At 42.3% G+C, this 22,499-nt stretch overlaps 1 protein-coding gene across 3 annotated transcripts in view; it reads left to right on the forward strand.

The window, feature by feature from the left end:
• Nucleotides 1-22,499, forward strand: part of LOC134358189 (heparan sulfate glucosamine 3-O-sulfotransferase 5) — a 389,601-nt gene that overhangs the window by 167,639 nt on the left and 199,463 nt on the right. The window contains exon 1 of one of the 3 annotated variants that reach the window (XM_063070232.1): nt 14,973-14,988. The exons of the other annotated variants lie outside the window; for them this stretch is intronic. The gene's annotated coding sequence lies outside the window, so the exon portion shown is untranslated. Of the gene's footprint in view, nt 1-14,972; nt 14,989-22,499 lie in introns of those variants that run through there. 3 annotated transcript variants of the gene reach the window in all.

Genomic DNA, 22,499 nt, shown 5'->3' on the forward strand with positions numbered 1-22,499 from the left:
AGGAAATCAGTTAATCTTTTCTCGATCAATAAACTAATCTGACTTTTATCACTTTTGGAAATTCCCAGAAAATGTCTCCAGTTCTCTTTTATTCCACATGGATTCTCATTGAAATCTCTCACATTTCGGATCTACCCCTAATTACGGGAAAGCTTCTCTGTGTTTTTTGATTCACTGTTCTCGTCTCATTCTGTGATCCAGGCTTAATTCCATGTGCTGGCACAAAGCATGCTCTTGACATCTCATTCTAGAAGACTAAAGGACTCTAACTCATCCTCATCAAAGTTCAAAGTAGACTTCTTTATCTAAGTACAAAATGTCTCCAAACACAACCCTGAGATTCATTTTCTTGTGGGCATACTCAACAAATCCATAGAATAGTAACTATAACAAAATTGCTGAGCCACCACCAGACAAGGACTTTCACCCAGAGTGCAAAAGACAACGAACAGTGCCAACACAAAAAGAACAAGAATATAAATAAATAAGCAATAAATATCACGAACATAAGATGAGGAGGGATTTCTTTAGCCAGAGAGTGGTGAATCTGTGGATTCCTTTTCTATGGAGGCCAAGACTATATCTATATTAAAGGCAGAGGTTGATAGGTTCTTGACTGGTCAGGGCATGAAGGAATACGGGGAAAAGGCAGGAGATTGGGTTTGAGAGGAAGATTAGATCAGTCATGATAAAATGACAGAGCAGACTCAATGGGCCAAATGGCCTAATTCTGCTCCCATATCTTATGGTCTTGTATTCAAATGACACTACGTCTCTTGCAGCCTTTACCCACTTTACCTCAGCACACACCTATTTGGCCAGAAGTCCATCGATGATGGATGGACCCTTGCTCCAATCTTCCAAATTCCTGAACTACCTGGAATGCCAACATTACTCTACAAATATATTTGTTACCAACTGCTGGCAGGTCTTTGGCACACCAGTTTTTTGCAATTCTCTGGTTCATTGTGCCTACCAAACCACCAAACTAGCAGCACCCCAATCACTGAGGACCCGTCTTAACATCTTGCTTTTGCTGTTCTTGATCTCCCTCTCACAGAAACTGCCTACCAAGTCTCAGAAACTTTCTCATGCCTGCATTATGCCACTATTTCTTCTCTGGGTCTTCCCTCTACAGCCTCCAAAATCATAGTCACCCACAATAGAGAGCCTGCTTCTACCTTCTCCCTAAGATCCACTACTTTTATAGTCCGTTTCCATCTTAAAACTTCCAGTTTCCTGGTCTCAACCATCTTTTTCCACAATGAACATCTGATTCATCTACACCTCTACCCAAAACCAGTGTGTTCTAAAGGCCTTTTGCTTTTCCCGCAAACAGAAGTTCAACCTATCCACCTCTATCCCTGCCCATCTTTGCTACGCTTCACCAGGGTGAACAACGTTTAAGTTCTGCCTTTCTTTCTTGGCCTGATGAAGGATTTTGGGCCGAAACATCAAATGTTCACTCCCCTCCATAGATGCTGACTGACCTCCTGATTTCCCCCAGAGGTTTGTGCGTCTGTGTGTTCGTGACTCAAGATTTCCAGCATCTGCAGAATCTCTTTTATCTATCATATATGCTTTGTAGTTCTTAATATTCTTTTGACTCATTCATTTAGTTGGTTCAAAAGAGATTCCAGTAAATTTCCTGGTAGAAAGGGAGTTAAGCAAGATAAGGAAAAAGGCAGGAAAATAGTGTTGAGGTATTGGATCAGCTATGGTATTGATTAATGGTAGAACAGACCTGAGAGGCCAACTGAACTACTCCTGCCCCATTTTAAATATTTTGATGTTTGACAACACTGGAAATTCAAGTACTTGAAATTATACTTATTACTTGTTCGTGTTTTTACATCGAACAAGTGGGAAGATCAATCAGCCTGATGAAAATTACGTTGAGCCAAGACAAGTAGGAGAAGCTCATTATTCACGGTCATTGCTTTGCCAGTCAAATTTCCTTAAATAAGGAGAAAGAATGTTCTGGAGTAGATCTCCCAGCCCTTACTGACTTTAATTGGTTATTTTAAAGCATTGATGAAAGGTGCCTAAACTTACATTTCCTTCTGTAACAGTGACAATTAGAGGTTTCACTTCAATTTTTGAAGAACATTTGATTAATGCAAAATTCCTTTCCTACTTCAGCTGTGAAGGGGTTTCTTCTTATCAGTCCATTTATATGATTGATGCTTGTACAGCCAATTAATGATTCAGTGGATTCTGATTAATTGGGACACATCGGGACCTGTACATTTTCGGCCAGTTAAGTGGCTGGCCCAGATCACCGAAGTTTAATGGAAATAGTTAAAAAGGTATAAAAAAAAGACAAAACTAACATTTAACTGAATAACAAATTATATACAGTACAGTATTTTAAATCCAGAACTAAGTAGAATACTACCAAAACTACTACAAGTCTATAAAACAGTCATAGAGTACAGCAGAAAGACAAGCCCTTTGGCCCATCTAGTCCATGCCGGAAACCCATTTAAACTGCCTACTCCCAATAACCTGCACCAGAACCATAGACCTCCACATGCATCCTATTCATGCACCTATCCCAACTTGTCTTAAATGTTGAAATCAAGCTCATGCTAGCAGCTCATTCCACACTCTCAGGGCTCTCTGAGTGAAGAAGTTTCCCCCCCCCCACCATGTTTTCCATAAACATCTCACCTTTCACCCATAAGCCATGACCTCTGGTTTTAGTCCCGCCCAACCTCAGTAGAAAAAGCCTGCTTGCATTTACCTTAGATATACACCTCATGACTGTGTATATCTTTATCAAATCTCCTCTCAATCTTCTACGTTCTAAAGAATACAATCCTAACTGATTCAGTCTTTCCTCCAGACCCAACAACATCCTTGTAAATTTTCTCTGCACGCTATCAACCTTGTTTACATCGTTCCTGTAGGTAGATGTATTACCTCCAAATAATTATCGAGAGACAAATTCATCCAGTGTATGTTGCTGTGTTCTTTTGATTTGACTGCAGATGAACAAAATCAGCGCCGACACCATATGCAGAGAATTCAAGAGGACTGGAAAATTACAAATATCACTATATTCCTCAGGAAGGGAGAGAGGTAGAAGAAAGGAAATTTTTGGCCTGTTAGTCTGACCTCAGTTTTTGAGAGAATGTTGGAGTCTATTGTTAAGGATGTTGTTTCAGGGTACTTGGAGGCACATGATAAAATAGGTCAAAGTTAATTTGGTTTCTCAAGGGAAAATCTTGCCTGACAAATCTGTTGGAATTTGTTGAAGAAATAACAAACAGGATTGACAAACAAGAATCAGTGGATGTTGTGTACCTGGATTTTCAGAAAGCCCTTGACGAGCTGCCACACACGAAGCTACTTAACAAATTAAGAACCCATGGTATTACCGGAAAGCTACTATCAATGATAAAGCAGTGGCTGATTGGCAGGAGGCAAAGTGTGGGAATAAAGGGAGCTTTTTTTTTGGTTGACTGCTGGTGACTAGTGATGGTCCACAGTGATCTGTGTTGGGACTAGTACGTTTTACATTATATGTCAATGATTTGGATGAAGTAATTGATGGCTTTGTGGCCAAGTTTGCAGGTGACATGAAGATAGGCAGAAGGGCAGACAGTGTTGAGGAAGCAGAAAGACTACTGAAGGACTTAAAGAGATTAGGAGAATGGACATGGAAGTGGCAGATGGAATACAATGTTGGGAAGTGCATGGCCATGCACTTTTGTAGAAGAAATGAAAGGGTTGACTATTTTCTAAATGGAGAGAAAATTCAAAAACTGAGGTGCAAAGGGACTTGGGAGGCCTTGTGCATGATTCCCTAAAGGTTAATTTGCAGGTTGAGTCAGTACCAGGAAGGCAAATGTGAAGTTAGCATTCATTTAGCGAGAATTAAAATATAAAAGCAAGAATGTAATGTTGAGACTTTACAAGGCGCTGGTGAGGCCTCATTTGGAGTTTTGTGAGCAGTTTTGGGCCCCTTATCTAAAAAATGATGTGCTGGCATTCGTGAAGGTTCAGAATCAGAATCAGAATCAGGTTTATGATCACCGACATGTGTCATGAAGTTTGTTAACTGAGCAGCAGCAGTTCAATGCAATACATAATATAGAAGAAAAATAATAATAATAGTAATAAATAAAAAAGTAAATCAATTACAGTGTAAGTATATTGAATACATTAAAAATTGTGCAAAAAAGAGAAATAATATATATTAAAAAAGTGAGGTAGTGTTCAAGGGTTCAATGTCCATTTAGGAATCAGATGGCAGAGGGGAAGAAGCTGTTCCTGAATCGCTGAGTGTGTGCCTTCAGGCTTCTGTACCTCCTACCTGATGGTTACAGTGAGAAAAGGGCATGCCCTGTGTGCTGGAGGTCCTTAATAATGGACGCTGCCTTTCTGAGACACCGCTCCTTGAACATGTCCTGGATACTTTGTAGGCTAGTATCCAAGATGGCGCTGATTAAATTTACAACCCCCTGCGGCTTCTTACGGTCCTGTGCAGTAGCCCCTCCATACCAGACTGTGATGCAGCCTGATAACACAGCACATCTATTAGAAGTTTTTGGGCGTATTTGTTGACATGCCAAATTTTTTCAAACTCCTAATCAAGTATAGTCCCTGCCTTGCCTCCTTCCAATTGAATAATTACTTTGGTTCTGTCTTCACTAAGGAGGACATAAATAATCTTCCAGAAATAGTAGGGGACAAAGGGTCCAGTGGGATGGAGGAACTGAGCGAAATACATGTTAGTAGGGAAGTGGTGTTAGGTAAATTGAAGGGATTGAAGGCAGATAAATCCCCAGGGCCAGATTGTCTGCATCCTAGAGTGCTTAAGGAAGTAGCCCAAGAAATAGTGGATGCATTAGTGATAATTTTTCAAAACTCGTTAGATTCTGGACTAGTTCCTGAGGATTGGAGGGTGGCTAATGTAACTCCACTTTTTAAAAAAGGAGGGAGAGAGAAACCAGGGAATTATAGACTGGTTAGCCTAACGTCGGTGGTGGGGAAACTGCTGGAGTCAGTTATCAAGGATGTGATAACAGCACATTTGGAAAGCGGTGAAATCATCGGACAAAGTCAGCATGGATTTGTGAAAGGAAAATCATATCTGACGAATCTCATAGAATTTTTTGAGGATGTAACTAGTAGAGTGGATAGGGGAGAACCAGTGGATGTGGTATATTTGGATTTTCAAAAGGCTTTTGACAAGTTCCCACATAGGAGATTAGTGTGCAAACTTAAAGCACACGGTATTGGGGGTAAGGTATTGGTGTGGGTGGAGAATTGGTTAGCAGACAGGAAGCAAAGAGTGGGAATAAACGGGACCTTTTCAGAATGGCAGGCGGTGACTAGTGGGGTACCGCAAGGCTCAGTGCTGGGACCCCAGTTGTTTACAATATATATTAATGACTTGGATGAGGGAATTAAATGCAGCATTACCAAGTTTGCGGATGACACGAAGCTGGGTGGCAGTGTTAGCTGTGAGGAGGATGCTAAGAGGATGCAGGGTGACTTGGATAGGTTGGGTGAGTGGGCAAATTCATGGCAGATGCAATTTAATGTGGATAAATGTGAAGTTATCCACTTTGCTGGCAAAAATAGGAAAACAGATTATTATCTGAATGGTGGCCGATTAGGAAAAGGGGAGGTGCAACGAGACCTGGGTGTCATTATACACCAGTCATTGAAAGTGGGCATGCAGGTACAGCAGGCGGTGAAAAAGGCGAATGGTATGCTGGCATTTATAGCGAGAGGATTTGAGTACAGGAGCAGGGAGGTACTACTGCAGTTGTACAAGGCCTTGGTGAGACCACACCTGGAGTATTGTGCGCAGTTTTGGTCCCCTAATCTGAGGAAAGACATCTTTGCCATAGAGGGAGTACAAAGAAGGTTCACCAGATTAATTCCTGGGATGGCAGGACTTTCATATGAAGAAAGACTGGATGAACTGGGCTTGTACTTGTTGGAATTTAGAAGATTGAGGGGGGATCTGATTGAAACGTATAAGATCCTAAAGGGATTGGACAGGCTAGATGCAGGAAGATTGTTCCCGATGTTGGGGAAGTCCAGAACGAGGGGCCACAGTTTGAGGATAGAGGGGAAGCCTTTTAGGACCGAGATTAGGAAAAACTTCTTCACACAGAGAGTGGTGAATCTGTGGAATTCTCTGCTACAGGAAACAGTTGAGGCCAGTTCATTGGCTATATTTAAGAGGGAGTTAGATATGGCCCTTGTGGCTATGGGGATCAGGGGGTATGGAGGGAAGGCTGGGGCGGGGTTCTGAGTTGGAGGATCAGCCATGATCATAATAAATGGCGGTGCAGGCTCGAAGGGCCGAATGGCCTACTCCTGCACCTATTTTTTATGTTTCTATGTTTCTATAACTGCATCGATATATTGGGACCAAGTTAGGGCCTCAGAGATTTTGACACCCAGGAACTTGAAACTGCTCTCTCTCTCTCCACTGCTGATCCCTCTCTGAGGATTGGTATGTGTTCCTTCGCCTTACCCTTCCTGAAGTCCACAATCAGCTCCTTCATCTTACTGACATTGAATGCCAGGTTGTGGCTGCAACACAAGTCCACTGGCTGGCATGTCTCGCCCCTGTACGCCCTCTCGTCACCATCTGAGATTCTACCAACAATGGTTGTGTCATCAGCAAATTTATAGATGGTATTTGAGCTACGCCTAGCCACACAGTCATGGGTATAGAGAGAGTAGGGCTGTGGGCTAAGCACACACCCCTGAGGTGCGCCAGTGTTGATCGTCAGCAAGGAGGAAATGTTATCACCAATCCGTTTTGGAAGTCAAGGATCCAATTGCAGAGGGCAGTACAGAGGCCCAAGTTCTGTAACTTCTCCTTCGGAATTGTGGGAATAATGGTATTAAATGCTGAGCTATAGTCAATGAACAGCATCCTGACATAAGTGTTTGTGTTGTCCAGGTGGTCTAAAGCCGTGTGAAGAGCCATTCAGATTATATCTGCCGTTGACCTATTGTGGCGATAGGCAAATTGCAATGGGTCCAGGTCCTTGCTGAGGCAGGAGTTCAGTCTAGTCATAACCAACCTCTCAAAGCATTTCATCACTGAAGATATGATTGCTACTGAGCGATAGTTCAAAGGAGGTTCACAAAAATGATTCTGGGATTGAAAGGCTTATCGAATGTGGAGCAATTGATGGCCCTGGGCCTGTACTCACCGGAATTCAGATGAATGAAGGGGAATCTCATTGAAACCTATCAAATGTTGAAAGGTCTCAATAGAGTAGATGTGGAGAGGATGTTTCCTATGTAGGGGTGTTTAAGACCAGTGAGTACAGACTCCAGTAGAGGGACACCCACTTAATAAAGAGATGTGGCGGAATTTTCTTAGCCAGAGAGTGGTGAATCTGTGCAATTTGTTGCCGCAGGTGGCCATTTCTGACATCTCCAATCCTGAATGCTTGAAACCACAGTGAGCAAAACGGTTCTCAACTGCCTTACTGCTTATTTCTCGCAAGCTATCAGTAACAAAAATTACTGCTTTTTGAATACAAACACATGCAAGTGACGCTATTTAAAAACTGTTTGCTCTAAGTACAGTGTAGTGTCTAATAGACTGACAAGTGCACGTGACTGACGCTAGTTAGAAACTGTTCTGCAACAGTGTCCTGATCTAAATAAGTGGCACGTTGTCTCAAACAAACAAAAGGAATCCGGCTATTTTCTTGATTAGTTTTTGTTCCTTAAGAGCTGTCCCAAATAAGTGGCTGGCCCGATTAACAGGAATTCACTGTGTATGAATTCTGCAGGCCCTGAATCAAAGACCTAGTGTTATCAGGGGAGCAAAGGAAAGCGAAAGCAACCAGAAATATGTCAAAAGACTGGAAGTCACATAGCTCTTACATGCTTAATCACAAGATCTCATGATATTTTCATTCTTTCAGTGCCAACTCAAAGTGAGAGACTGGTGGGTTGGATGACAGGGGAATCAGCTGCCAGAGTCTTTAGTCTCTTGGTGGTACAGGCTCCAGTAATTAGGAGGGAAAGGAAGGAAGCAATGTTTGTGGAAAATGTGTGAAAGAGGGACACTGACATCGGAGATGATGAGAGAGAAGTTTGAATCTGGAGAAGAGGAGTTGAGAGAGGCTGCCTTTGGCAAAGACAGTGGCTAAAGTTATCTTGTGGCAACAGAGGCAGAGAGATCATTCATAACCTGTCTGGCACATAAGGATTTCTGTAAAAGCCACTAAAGTATATAGACCTGACAGCTCCCACCTGCCTAGTACAGTTGTACCTGGAGCCAGGGTTCCCACCTGCCTAGTACAGTTGTACCTGGAGCCAGGGTTCCTACCTGCCTAGTACAGTTGTACCTGGAGCCAGGGTTCCTACCTCCCTCGTACAGTTGTACCTGGAGCCAGGGTTCCTACCTGCCTAGTACAGTTGTACCTGGAGCCAGGGTTCCCACCTCCCTCATACAGTTGTACCTGGAGCCAGGGTTCCTACCTGCCTAGTACAGTTGTACCTGGAGCCAGGGTTCCCACCTCCCTAGTACAGTTGTACCTGGAGCCAGGGTTCCTACCTGCCTAGTACAGTTGTACCTGGAGCCAGGGTTCCTACCTGCCTAGTACAGTTGTACCTGGAGCCAGGGTTCCTACCTGCCTAGTACAGTTGTACCTGGAGCCATGGTTCCCACCTCCCTCGTACAGTTGTACCTGGAGCCAGGGTTCCTACCTGCCTAGTACAGTTGTACCTGGAGCCAGGGTTCCCACCTCCCTCATACAGTTGTACCTGGAGCCAGGGTTCCTACCTGCCTAGTACAGTTGTACCTGGAGCCAGGGTTCCCACCTCCCTAGTACAGTTGTACCTGGAGCCAGGGTTCCTACCTGCCTAGTACAGTTGTACCTGGAGCCAGGGTTCCTACCTGCCTAGTACAGTTGTACCTGGAGCCAGGGTTCCTACCTGCCTAGTACAGTTGTACCTGGAGCCATGGTTCCCACCTCCCTCGTACAGTTGTACCTGGAGCCAGGGTTCCTACCTGCCTAGTACAGTTGTACCTGGAGCCAGGGTTCCCACCTCCCTCATACAGTTGTACCTGGAGCCAGGGTTCCTACCTGCCTAGTACAGTTGTACCTGGAGCCAGGGTTCCCACCTCCCTAGTACAGTTGTACCTGGAGCCAGGGTTCCTACCTGCCTAGTACAGTTGTACCTGGAGCCAGGGTTCCCACCTCCCTAGTACAGTTGTACCTGTCAGCCAGGGCAGCAATAGTGAAATATTTGCAAGGTATCAAGATATGAGGGCTAAATTACTGAGCACATTGATCAAGAGACCGAAACCTAGAAATCAAAAAGAATAGGTTTATTTGAAATAATGAAGACTTAAAGAGAGATCAGCTTTATTTGTCACATGTTCATCAAAACATGCAGTGAAAAAATCAAATCAGCGAGGTTTGTGTTGGGCAGCCCACAAGTGTTGCCCCACTTCTGCCATCAGCATAGCGTACCCACTGCTTGTGAACACTAACCATACGTCTTTGGAATGTCAGAGAAAACGGGAGCACCCAGAGAAAACTCATGTGGTCGTGGGGAGAATGTGCAAGCTCTTTACAGGCAGAGATAGGAATTGAATGCCAATCATACAGCTGGCACTGTAAGGCATGGTGCTAACCGTGACACTATCGTGCCACCCACAGTGGTTGTGGCATTTTCACTGATACCCTTCAGGAGAGGTATTCTGTGCTTCTTACCTTGCTTGGCTGCGGATAGTTCAAGATTCACCAGCGTCACTGACTCTTAACCACCTCCTTCATTAAGGGGTGATTGGGGATGGACAATATGTGCTGCCAGTACCAGTTATATCTGCATCTCTGAACAAATAATTAAAAATATAACTAGTACATTTGAATCTCCCATTTGCAGGAAGACATTCTGCTTTTAATGCAATAATGACATATCCCCTTTCCTGTGAAGGACTTTAGGATCATACAATTTAGGACATATTTTTAATTTTTAGTAGTTTCCAAAAGCAATGTCGAATTCATCACCACCATCATCATGTGCTGTGCACATAGAAGATCATGGTCTTATAATCATGATTGTTCTTATCAAATGTTTCAACTGAATTGGTTTGCCATTGTCTTCTTCCAGGCAGTATCTTTACAAGATGGACGAACCCCAGCAATTACCAATACTCTTCAGAGATTATCTGCCTGGCGTCAACGGTCGTATAACCAGGATTTGTGATATGCACCTGCTTTGCCTGCCATCCATCCACCACTTGCTCCGATGACTTTATGTGACTCTAATTGGGGGGCTATGCAAGTGCTACACCTTGCCCAAGGGAGACCTGCAGACTAGCGAGGGAAAGAGCACCTTAACTCCTCCTATGACAGAGACATATCTCCACCCCGCCATCCATAATGTAGAATAAATAGGGTTAAAAATACAAGCAACACAAAATGCTGGAAAAACTCATCGGTCAGGCAGTACCTATGGAAAAGAGTAAACAGTCAAGGATTCATCCCTGACCTGCTAGGTTCCTCCAGCATTTTGTGTGTGTTGCTTGGATTTTCAACATCTGCAGATTTTCTCTTGTTTAAGGTTAAAAATACATTGGGTTCACATAGGTTGATTGGTGGTTGCTATATCAGAATTTATCTGGCCTCCAGGGACGTGGGAAGGACAATCTTCACATTCCCAAAACTCCTGGCACAGTGAAAAGGACAAGAGGACAGTGCACTCTTTCCTTTCACCAATTTTATACCCTCTAACCCATACATTCTGAACCACCTGTACTAGTCCAACTAGATGGGGATGGTTAAACCCTACAACCATCAGGCTTCTGAACTGGCGTGGATAACTTAACTCACCACAACTCTGAACTGATTCCACTGCCTGCAGTCTCACTTTCAAGGAAGTGCCTTGAACATAACTCATAACTCATGTTCTCAGTATTATTTTTTTATTTGCACAATTTGTTTTCTTTTGAACATTTTTTTTGTTTAGTTGTTATTGTGTAGTTTTTCATAAATTCTATTGTATTTCTTTATTGTCCTATAAATGCTTACAAGAAAATGAATCTCAAGGTAGCATATATGTACTTCGATTTAGATTATGAGAACACTCAGTCCTCTTTGATTGTCATTTAGAAATGCATACATGCATTATGAAATGATACAATGTTTCTCCGGAGTGATATCACAGAAAACAGGACAAACCAAAGACTAACACTGACAGAACCGCATAATTATAACATATAGTTACAGCAGTGCAAAGCAATACCATAATTTGATGAAGAACAAACCGTCAACTTGCCGATGCCTTGGAAGCAGCCGACCACAGCCGACACTGAGTCCATCCGTCCGAAAAACTTCGAGCTTCCGACCAGCCCCTCCGATACAGCCTCCCAAGCGCCATTCTCTGCCGAGCGCCTTCGACCTCGCCCCGGCCGCTGAAACAAGCAAAGCCGAGGATTTCAGGGCCTTCTGCTCCGGGGATTCCGGTTACCACACAGTAGCAGCGGCAGCGAAACGGGCATTTCAGAAGTTTTCCAGATGTTCCTCCGTACTCTCACGTCCGTCTCCATCAAATCAGAATTGTGCACGGTCCCCTACTTGACAGATAACAGACATCACCACCAAAGTGGCCGCGCGCGCTTTGACTTTCTGCTTTTACACTCATTCTCTATTGTGAAGAATGAAAAAAAGGCATCCAGGGAATGGCAGTTCTGTGGTCGAAAATGGCTTGTTAACGAGAGAGGTCAGAGAAGAATGGCCAGACTGGTTCAAGCTGACAGGAAGGTGATGGCAACCCAAGCAACCACAAGTTACAACAGCAGTATGCAGAAGAGCATTTCTGAACGTACAACACGTCAAACTTTAAAATGGATGACCTACAGCACCAGAAGACCACAATCACAATTCAGTGTCCACTTCATTAGATATTCCTAATGAAGTGGCTACTCAGTATATGTTTGATCCTGACTTCAATATCCATTTCACTCTCTCTCCAAATTAAATGAGAGCCTTATTTCTAAATCTAGCTTGACAATGGTAAGGTAAGAAAAGTCAGGAAGAATCTTTGAGGCATCCAATATCAAATGGAGGGGCATATATTGAGTTAGAATTGAAAGAATTAGACAATAGACAATAGGTGCAAGAGTAGGCCATTCAGCCCTTCGAGCCAGCACCACCATTCACTGTGATCATGGCTGATCATCTACAGTCAGTACCCAGTTCCTACCTTCTCCCCGTATCCCTTCACTCCGCAATCTTTAAGAGCTCTATCTAACTCTTTTTTGAAAGAATCCAGAGAATTGGCCTCCACTGCCTTCTGAGGCAGAGCATTCCACAGAACCACAACCCTCTGTGTGAAAAAGTTTTTCCTTAACTCCGTTCTAAATTGTCTACCCCTTATTCTTAAACTGTAGCCTCTGGTTCTGGACTCCCCCAACATCGGGAACATGTTTCCTGCCTCTAGCGTGTCCAATCCCTTAATAATCTTATATGTTTCAATCAGATCCCCTCTCATCCTTCTAAATTCCAGTGTATACAACCCCAGTCGCTCCAATCTTTCAACATATGACAGTCCCGCCATCCCGGGAATTAACCTCGTGAACCTACACTGCACTCCCTCAATAGCTAGAATGTCCTTCCTCAAATTTGGAGACCAAAATTAATGCATTTCTTTTTTTTTTTTTGGTTCGATTTTGCTGTGCTCGTAAGTCCATAAGACTTAAGAACTGAATTAGATCATTTGGCCGATCGAGTCTGCTCTGTCATTTGATCATAGCTGATTTACTTCTGTAACAATTTCTACTTTTCTTAGATGATTGCAAGCACTGTGCCACTGAACTAGAGTTATAAAAATCATTAATGTTTGTTGCTGCTGGTTACTGACATTGCAAAGATACTGGCCAAGGCAACATATTCTTCAACAGTAAGAGAACAACGAATGTGCTGTTCCAGTGCTCTGGCGGCTTCATTGACTTTTGTAGAAGTGGATACAAGCCAGATAACCACAGAGCAAAAATCTGATGACATTGCACCCATCCCTGGACAGGTCAATCGATTGCACAAAGACAACGCAAATGTACCTTAGTCCGAAGGACATTTCTCTAACAAGTCAACTATTCACACTCAAAGTTCAAAGTAAATTTATTATCAAAGTACATATATGTCACCACGTACAACCCTGTGATTGATTTTCAGGTAGGCATTCACAGTAAATACAAAGAAATGCAAAAGAATCAATGAACAACTACACACAACAAGACAGACAAGCAACCAGTTTGCAAAAGACAACAAATTGTGCAAATCCAAAAATAAATAAATAAGCAATAAATATCATGAACATGAGATGAAGAGTCCTTGAAAGTGACCCCATAGGGTTATAGGAACAGTTTGGTTAGTGGCAAGTGAAGTTGAGTGAAGTTATCCCGTCTGGTTCAAGAGCCTGATGGTAGAGCGGTCATACCTGTTCCTGAACCTGATGCTGTGGGTCCTGAGACTCCTGTATTTTCTTCCTGGTGGCAGCAGTGAGAAGAGTGCATGGCCTGGATGGTGAGGGCCATTGATGATGGTTTGCATTTTGCTGTAAGAGGCTGGAGGTCCTCATTGTTTCTCATATAGAAATCAGGCAGTAATTTTGCCTACTGCATATACACGGTTAAATATGATTATCCAGATAATTTTGTCCAAGACACAATTATCCCTCAATGAGCTTCCCAAAAATGTCATCTTGTCAAGTCACTAACCATACTACTTCATCATGTGGCATTAACTTCCTCTGGTTACCTCACTGATACATTAAGAGAGAGCCTCTCAGAGCATATCCATTCATGTGTAAAATCCTTTTAAGAGCATGGTGTCTTAACAACAGTTAAGCTGTGTTCATAGAGCGTGTTAAGTGTAGTGAAACATCACAATGTGATGCAGAGGAGCAAAAATTGCCATTTTAAAATATTGAGCTAGATTACTAAATTTCAGTCCTGATTATACTCAGTCATTTATGGGCCACATCCCTCTGGAATAAAAAGGTGCTGAGTAAAGAATGGTCTCATCAATGCATGTGTGTATAAAATGGTGGCATTGTGGTCCCCAAGCTCTTCAATGATCTAAGATTGCTTTTTCTTTCTAGAAATTTTCTCCAATTTTTAAACATTGAATGTTTTCTGATATATTGGATTTGCACGTGCATTTTATATTTATTTCTCCTTCTTCTACTTTCTTTTAGTTGTTGTAAATAAAATAAACATTTTTCTAAAATACCGTGGTTGGCATGGTAGCATAACGTTTAGGCTGTGCAGACTCGTGGGCCGAAAGTGCCTGTTACGGTACTATATCTGTAAATAATTAAATATACAAATAACCATGATGGGTTGGAGAACATGGATTAGTGATAAATGGTAGATTTCATAGGACTCAAACTTATATCGGGCGCCACAGTTAGCGTAAGGTTTGGGTGGCGGGGGTTCGTGGGTCAAAAGGGCCTGTTACTGTACTGTAACTCTAAATAAACATGATGATTTTGAGAAAATGGATGTGATATACAGTAGATTGCATAGGGCTCAAACTTGTATTTGGGCACCACATTTAGTGGGGTGCTATTACAAGTTGGGGCATCAGAGTTCAGTGTTCAATTCTGACACTGTCTGTGAGAAGTTTGTTCACCTTTCTCATGAGCGTGTGGGTTTCCTCTGGGTGCTCCAGCTTCCTCTCACATTCTAAAGATGTGCTGGTTAGTAGGTTAATTGGTCATCATAAATTGTCCTCTGGTTAGGCTAGGGTTAAACAGGTGGGTCGCTGGACACTGTGACTCATTGGACCAGAAGGGCCTGTACCACATTGTATCTCTAAATAAAATAAAATAAAAGAGAATTATTTTCTGCAAGTCAATATTCCTTTAATACAGACCTATCATGATTTTGTTTTTACCTTGTAGCTGTGGGAACTGTCTGAAGCGTAACCAATCCATTGAACTTCTTATATTCTGAAGGTGAAGGTGATTCCCCAGGGAGTAAGTCATCTCCATTTTTATTTTGGATGTCTGTATCCAATCTACAAATGTTTGTAAGTACAACAGCTGGGCACGCCTGCAGATACCCTTCTTCACCATCTACAGCATGTTTCAGTGGAGAGGTTGTGCTGGCCTCTGTCGCCCAAGAGACCATAAATAGCACTTACACATCCTGTGTTCACAATTACTGATCTATTGAAGCTGCACGCTGTATTTTCATTAATGCCAGCACTGGGTCAATTGCAGATTAATCAAACTTTAAAATCCTGTAGCAATCATGTTCTACAACCTTTCAAGGGTAAAATGCTTTATAATCATTCTTCAGATTCCAAAAAAAGTCTTCAGCTCCATCTGCCCAAGCAAGCCACAGCAACCTTCCAGCTGCTCTTTGCTCAATAGTTGAAAGAAATGTGCTCCGCATTCACAGATCTGGTAGCTCGTTTTAATGTTGAAAATTGCTTTCAAGCACCAAACAACCTCTGCTCAAGGACTTGGGCTACTTCGCTAGGAAGCTGGTTTCCTTATGCCTCAATAAATGACTCTGCCCTTCTTCAGAATTTCCCACTAATTTTATTTCTATTTCATTTCAAAAATGAAGGAAGGTATTGTTGCACCTTTATTAATGGGGGTGAGAGTCACAGGTCACACTCCATGGGCGGATGAGAGTAATTATTATTGATGATTAAGTGAGTGCATTACTGACAATGTTAAGGACGAACAATCTGGAACATTTAAGTTTAGTGTTTTGATGCAATTAATAGTTACGACAGTCTCCACAGCACAACTCCAAATGGAGGTTTTTGTGTGTTTCTGAATTATATCTAGACTGCAGATATGGAAGTGTGGAATCAGAGCCAGGATCAGGGCATATGTCCTGAAATTTGCTATCTTTGCAGCAGCAGCACAATGCAATAGATTTCAGAGGAAAAAAAACTGTGAATTACAGTATGGAAATATGTATTAAACAGTTAAATAAGCAATGCAAAAAAATAGAAATAAAAAAGTAGTGAGGTAGTGTTCATGAGTTCAATGTTCAATCGGAAATCAGATGGGCAAGGGGGAAGAAGCTGTTCCTGAATCATGTGCCTTTAGGCTTCAATACCTCCTTCCTGATGGTAGCAATGAAAAGAGGACATGTCTTAAGTGGTAGATGGCCTTAATGATGAATGCTGCCCTTTTGAAGCACTGCTCCTTGAAGGTGACCTGGCTTTGTGCATAGTAGGTCACGTCTAACCAATCTTAGAGATTTTTGAGGAAGTTACCAGGAAAGTAGGTGAAGGCAAGGCAGTGGATGTTGACTACATGGACTTTAGAAAGGCATTTGATAAGTTCCCATATGAGAGGCTGGTCAAGAAAATTCAGTTGCTCGGCATTCAGGATAAGGTAGTAAAGTGGGTTTGACATTGGCTTTGGGGGAGAAGCCAGAGAGTGGTAGTAGAGGGTTGTCGCTCTGACTGGAGGCCTGTGACTAGTGGTGTGCTGCAGGACTCAGTGCTGGGTCCTATGTTGTTTGTCATCTATGTTAATGATCTGGATGACAATGTGGTTAACCGGATCAGCAAGTTTTTAGATGACACCAAGATTGGGAGTGTGTTTGATAGTGAGGAAGGCCATCATGGTTTGCAGAGGGATCTGCATCAATTGGAAAAGTGGGCTGAAAAATGGCAGATGGAACTTCATGCACACTTGTGCAAGGTTTTGCACTTTGGTAGGACCAACCAGGGTAGGTCTTGCACAGTGAACGGTAGGGCACTGAGGAGTGTGGTAGAACAAAGGGATCTGGGAATACTGATCCATAATTCGTTGAAAGTGGCATCACAGGTAGATAGGGTCATAAAGAAAGCTTTTGGCACATTAGCCTTCATAAATCAATATACTGAGTACAGAAAATGGGATATATGTTATAGTTGTATAACATGTTGGTGAGGACTTATTTTGAAGTATTGTGTGCAATTTTGGTCACCTACCTACAGGAAAGATGTAAACAAGTTTGAAAGAGTGCAGAGAAAATTTACAAGGATGTTGCCAGATTGAGAAGACCTGAGTTATAAGGAAGGATTGAATAGGTTAGTACTGTAGTCTTTAGAACGTAGAAGATTGAGAGGTGATTTGATACAATATTATGAAGGGTCTAGATAGGGTAAAAGCAAGCAGGTGAGCCTGCTACTAGAGTTCATGACTTAAGGGTGACAGTTGAGAAGTTTAAGGGGAACAAGAGGGGAAGCTTCCTCACTCAGAGGATCATGAGAGTGTGGAATGAGCTGCCAGCACAAGTTGTCCATGCGGCTCGACTTCAATGTTTAAGTGAAGTTTGGATAGTGGGTACATGGCGGGCTATGGTCCTGGTGCAGGTCATTGGAGTAGGCAGTTTAAATGGTTTTGGTATGGGGAAGATGGGTCAAAGGGCATGTTTCTGTGCTGTACTTCTCTATGAGTCTGTGACTCTATACTACAGAGACTAGTGCCCATGATGGAGCTAATTCCACAGCTCTCTGCAGCTTACTTTGATCCTGTGCGGTAGCCCCCCACCCCCTATACCAGATGGTGTTGCAGCCAGCTTGAATGTTCTCTGTGACACGTTAGGAGAACCAAGCACCAAGAATCTCCCATGTCAATAATTTTGTTAGATAAATTGAAGCAAAAGTTATCATATACTGATGATGCATTGTTGAGCTTACAGCCGAAAAAACACTTCAGGTATTGAAAATCTGAAGTGACCAAAATGCTTTTACTCAGCAGCACAAGTAGTCCTGTGAAGAGAGAATAAATATGTTAATGTTTCAGTTTGATGACTTTTCATCAGAGGAACTGAACTGCTAACTCTGTTTCTCTCTCCATGGATGCAGATTGGTCTGTATGTATTTCTAGCTAAGGTGCCTAAGGCTTTTGCACAGTGCTGTATTTGTCAACGTGAAGTGGAGAGTGAGTTTGTAAATCCAACAGGAGTGACGGATGTTAGAAATGATGAGGATGGTTTATTGATCATTACAGAATGTCTCTCTGGTGCTTCCCGCTCCTTCCCCTCTCCCTTCCACTTTCCCCAACCATGCTTTCCCTCTCCCTGACAAGAGAAAATCTGCAGATGCTGGAAATCCGAGCAACACACACAAAATGCTGGAGGAACTCAGCAGGCCAGGCAGCATCTACAGAAAAAAGTACAGTTGAAGTTTCGGGCCGAAACCCTTCAGCAAGATTGGAGAAAAAAAAGCTGAGGAATGTATTTAAAAGGTGGGGGGGGAGGGAAAAGAGAAATGCCAGGCAATAGGTAAAACTTGGAGGGGGTGGGATGAAGCAAGGAGCTAGGAAGTTGTTTGATGAAAGAGATCGAAGGCCATGGAAGAAAGAAGAAAGGGGGGAGGAGCACCAGAGGGAGGCCGGGGCGGACAAGAAGAAAACATGGGAGGGGGCAAGGGGATGGGAAATGGCGAGGGGGGTGGTGGGTGGAGGCATTACTGGAGGTTTGAGAAATCGATGTTCATGCCATCAGGTTGGAGGCTACCCTAGCGGAATATGAAGTGTTGTTTCTCCAATCTAAGTGTGGCCTTATCCCGACAGTGAAGAGAGATTATTATTATTGTCTCTTCATTCTCGATTTCTACATTTTGTTATCATCTGCACTCTGGTCGAATGACCTAGTTGGGGGCGGGGGGTCTTTCATTGATTCTGTAACAGTAGTTATTCTATAGACTTATTGAGTATGGCCACAAGAAAATGGCTGTATATGGTGACACATAAGTGCTTTGATAATACATTTACTTTGAGCTTTAACAAACAGACGTACAGATCTACCTAATAAAGTGACTACTGACAGTCCAGCAATCGGGACGGATGGTATGCCCATGTCTATCAGGCTAGTTGTAAATGGTTTAATTGTGGTTTACACAATTGTCAGCAGATAGCTTCATATGGACATATTTCAAAAGAAGTCTTTTGAGTTATTCTGGTTTCAAATAGGTAGAATTTTATTTGCAAATTCTTTACATTTTTTAGAATTGTAAATCTTTAAATGTAAACTAAAATCCTGTTTTAATAATTCATTAGGCGTGGGTGACTCTGTAGTAAACAGCAGTAATGTTTGATTTTAAAATCTGGAAGTTCACCCAAGTGGTGTCGCCATAAATAATTCAAGCAACACTTTTATGTGCTTTTGTTGTCTAATAGATTCTTACAGAACTGTTGTTACACCAATGCGTGCATTAAAAAGCACTTAAGTATAAGAATATTAATCTTCTACTGGTACTTCAACAGGCTTTTCTCCTAATAGCCAGTGCATTCTGTGAGACTGGGCAGTACTGAGTCCATTAGGCATTTGATTTTGCTACTTGTCAGTCCTTTGTACTGCTAGAGTGCTTCGTTATCTCCAGAATCTGCAGACTTAGGTGCTTGAACTTAAAAAACGCATTGATTGGACATGCTGAAGTTGTTTTATTGGCCAATATTAATACAACTTAAGGCAGACAGTGTATTAAGATTTGTGCTGATCACACATTTGCCCATTTATCTGCAGTCACACAGCATATCGATTCTACATACAAGGCAATTTCTTATTGAGAATTAATCACAATTTATAAGGAAATAAATTACAAAGAGTGCTGATGAATACTGCCCAACAAGGCACTTGGAGAGGAAAAGACGTGTGTACATTATGGGCTGAAGATCGCCCCCTTTTGTCAGTCCCAAAGGCTGGCAAGGAGCAGTACATAACTTTAATCTCCATTGGTGACGGAAATTCACTGAATGCTCTATACCCTTTATAATTAATTCTCACTCATCATTATTTATTTATTTGTTTACTTATTTATTTATTTATTTATTGAGATACGGCGCAGAATAGGCCCTTCAGTCCTTTGAGCCTCACCCCCCCGGCAATTCCCCGATTTAGCCTAATGACAAAACCATTTACAATGGCCAATTATCTTACCATCTGGTTTGTCTTTGGACTGTAGGAGGAAACTGGAGCACACAGACAAAACCTACGCAGTCACGGGAGAACGTACACACTCCTTACAGGCAATGTTGGAATTGAGTCTATGTTGCTGGTACTGTAAAGCATTTTGCTAATCACTACACTGTTGTGCTGCCTATAAGACATGAAAAATATATATTAAAGCTAGCAGAACTTTAGAATGCAGTTTACATTCAGGAAGTGTCTGGATAGCCAATTCAAAGATAGCCACTCATCTCACTTATCAAGAGTTTGAGAGAGTTAGGGCTTTTCTCCTTGGAGTGAAAGAAGATGAGAGGTGACTTGTTAATAAATAAAGGCATCTGTTAGTCTTGCGAGACCATGGATCTGCACCTGGAAAGTCTTCACTCTCCAGGGCGCAGGCCTGGGCAAGGTTGTATGGAAGACCAGCAGTTGCCCATGCTGCAAGTCTCCCCTCTCCACGACACCAATGTTGTCCAAGGGAAGGGCATTAGGACCCATACAGCTTGGCACCAGTGTCATCGCAGAGCAATGCGTGATTAAGTGCCTTGCTCAAGGACACAACACGTTCCCTCGGCTGGGGCTCGAACTCACGACCTTCAGGTCGCTAGTCTAATGCCTTAACCACTTGGCCACATGCTGACTGACTTGATAGAGGTGTACAAAATGATAAGAGGCATGGACAGAGCGGACAGCCAGAGACTTTCTCCTAGGAAGGAAATGGCTAATATGAGGGGGTGTCGTTTTAAAGTGATTGGAGGAAAGTATGGGGGACAGGGATGTCAGAGGAGGTTTTTTAAACCAATGGTGTAAAATGGTGGTGTGTGGAATGTGCTGCCAGGTGTGGTGGGAGATGCACCTATAATAACTGGGGATTTTTAGGTAGGCACATGGATAAAAGAAAAATAGAGAGCTCTGGGGAAGGGAATAGTTAGATTTATCTTGGAGTACGATAAAAGGTCAGAACAACATCACGGCCGAAGGCCCTGTACTGTGCTGTTCATCAGTAAAACATTGAGTATGGTTCAACTAGTTATTATAGGTGCAAAACTTCACCAAAAGTTAATTCGTCTATCATATGGGTTTCCGAACAGTCTCTCTGAAATGTCTCCAGGGTAAATGTCATGTTTTAGAAGCATTATTTTGTCATGTAAAATTTACAGATACTATGGAATCCAGTTATTTGGGACACATTGGGACCAATATATTTTGGCCCAATTAGTCGAAGTTTTGTGGAAATATGTTAAAAAAAACTAAACTACTGTTTAACTGAGTAAGGGATTAAGTATTCAGATGATATACAGAACAAATTATAACACTATCGATATCACTACAGTACAATAAAACTGTGTATTAGTTCTCAATAGTTTCTGACAGGGAATTCAACCAGTATGCTGGCAGAGTATGGGATTGGTAAACTTCACTCCTTAAAGCATTGAGGTTCGACGCTTTTCCCAATAACCAACAATTTCTTTTTATCAGTTCCTGACATATTTGAACAACACAACACAGCTTTGTGATCCATTCATCAAAGTTGCTGGTGAACGCAGCAGGCCAAGCAGCATCTATAGGAAGAGGTGCAGTCGACGTTTCAGGCCGAGACCCTTCGTCCTGACGAAGGGTCTCGGCCTGAAACGTCGACTGCACCTCTTCCTATAGATGCTGCTTGGCCTGCTGCGTTCACCAGCAACTTTGATGTATGTTGCTTGAATTTCCAGCATCTGCAGAATTCCTGTTGTTTGTGATCCATTGCTTTCTTTGAATCTGATAGTGTTGCGTGTTTGTAACAAAGGGAACCACTTGGCGTGGCATGCTAAACAAAAGGCCTGTTTCATTGGCGTTGTAGATATCACCTACACAAAATGTTTGAATTTTGTAGATTTCAATGTTTCTACACCTACAGCATCAGCACTACCTTTCTCACCATGTGCTTTCCTGAATTTAATGTGATGCCTACATTTCCACCGAGACAACCAACCAACTGTTGCCTTAAAATCTTTGTGACCAACTTCTTAGTTAGCACTTCTGACTGGTCTTTAAATGCTGGTCCACTGACACCCATACCTCATCCAGTTCCAATGGAAAATATTTATTGAGGGCCTCTTCAACACCTGGATCCTTTCCCTCACACGTTTTGCTTCTGGGATGTTCTCTGTTGTCCCTTACATAATTATAAAAAATCAGCAGCACTCTTGATAAAAATTGTTGTCCAGTGTAATTAATGCCTGTTCTTCTCATGGTTTATCTTGCTGATGTATTAAGCATGCAGTTGTAGATTTCAGTACTCCAGTTATCTGTGCCAGCTGACAATGAGTTGTGTCAGGTGGTTGACTTTTTAATTTGGTCCTGTAGGCTAAATTTTTTTGGCTGGTAGCAAATCTCTTCATGGCAAAGGTCTCAAAAATGTTTAAAGTTAAAATTTTTTAAATGAAAATACCAAAAATCACCGATTTTTGAATCAGCATCTGTCTGCCCAAATGGATACATAACCAAAGCATATGCAACTAACTCAACTGTTCAATCTAAGCACAGTGTAAAGTCTAACAGCCACGTAAGTGTACGTGACTGACTGTCTCCTGCCCCA

The sequence above is a fragment of the Mobula hypostoma genome, chromosome 2, assembly GCF_963921235.1.
Source record: "Mobula hypostoma chromosome 2, sMobHyp1.1, whole genome shotgun sequence".
Taxonomy (NCBI): domain Eukaryota; kingdom Metazoa; phylum Chordata; class Chondrichthyes; order Myliobatiformes; family Myliobatidae; genus Mobula; species Mobula hypostoma.